Source organism: Micropterus dolomieu, linkage group LG01, assembly GCF_021292245.1.
Source record: "Micropterus dolomieu isolate WLL.071019.BEF.003 ecotype Adirondacks linkage group LG01, ASM2129224v1, whole genome shotgun sequence".
Lineage (NCBI taxonomy): Eukaryota > Metazoa > Chordata > Actinopteri > Centrarchiformes > Centrarchidae > Micropterus > Micropterus dolomieu.
In genome coordinates, this window is record NC_060150.1 from 202,829 (window position 1) to 203,992 (window position 1,164).

The window sequence follows — 1,164 nt, forward strand, 5'->3', positions numbered from 1 at the left end:
GTCAACGGCGGGCTACGAGGGGACTCTCTGGCTCCGTACAGGGTCAACGGCGGGCTACGAGGGGACTCTGTGGCTCCGTACAGGGTCAACGGCGGGCTACGAGGGGACTCTCTGGCTCCGTACAGAGTCGACGGCGGGCTACGAGGGGACTCTCTGGGTCTGTACAGGGTCGACGGCGGGCTACGAGGGGACTCTCTGGGTCTGTACAGGGTCGACGGCGGGCTACGAGGGGACTCTCTGGGTCCGTACAGAGTCGACGTCAGGCTACGAGGGGACTCTGTGGGTCCGTACAGAGTCGACGGCGGGCTACGAGGGGACTCTGTGGGTCCGTACAGAGTCGACGTCAGGCTACGAGGGGACTCTGTGGGTCCGTACAGAGTCGACGGCGGGCTACGAGGGGACTCTCTGGGTCGCTACACTTACAGCTCAGCTCTTGGCAGTAGTACGGTAGATTATTTCATTACAGATCTAGATCCAGTGTCTCTCAGAGCTTTCACAGTCAGCCCCCTCACACCCCTCTCAGACCACAGCAAAATCATTATCTATCTGAAAAGGGCTCAGTCTAAGTCTGGGGCCCCTAGTGCCTGTGAACTGTTTAACAGCACATACCCATACAGATGGAGCCCAGACAGCATGGGGGCGTACCAAAAGGCACTGGAAAATCAAAACATACATGATTTAACTCATTTACTCTAACTGAAACATTTCCCCAGAATAATCTCCTCACCTCAACAAATGAACAATAACAAATGGTTTGACACTGAATGCAAAAACCAAAAAAGGAAAACTTTAAGGAAATGATCAAATGAAAAGCACAGGAACCCAGATAACCACAACATACGCTGTCAATATGAGACAATACAAGTGCACCCTAAAAACTAAGAAAGAACAACACAGCAAGAAGCAGCTCTGTGAAACTGAGGAATCTTAAGAGTCCAACCAGTTCTGGGAGAAATGGAACAACCTAAACAAAACCCAGCAGGATGAACTGGCGATCCAAGACGGAAATACTTGATTAATCACTTTAGTGAATTATACAGTAATATCACAAAAAATGCTGATCAGTACAAGATATTCACGAAATGGAAAACTCTGGAGGTGGTGATAAAAAATAACCAAAACCCTCTAGATTCCCCTGTAACAGAACAAGAATTAACAGAAGTC

At 49.4% G+C, this 1,164-nt stretch overlaps 2 protein-coding genes across 2 annotated transcripts in view; one reads left to right on the top strand and one right to left on the bottom strand.

The window, feature by feature from the left end:
• Positions 1-1,164, top strand: part of LOC123971238 (NLR family CARD domain-containing protein 3-like) — a 427,855-nt gene that overhangs the window by 154,928 nt on the left and 271,763 nt on the right. The gene's annotated exons all lie outside the window — the stretch shown is intronic.
• The window catches only part of LOC123971220 (NACHT, LRR and PYD domains-containing protein 12-like), a 524,333-nt gene that overhangs the window by 17,895 nt on the left and 505,274 nt on the right, over positions 1-1,164 (bottom strand). The gene's annotated exons all lie outside the window — the stretch shown is intronic.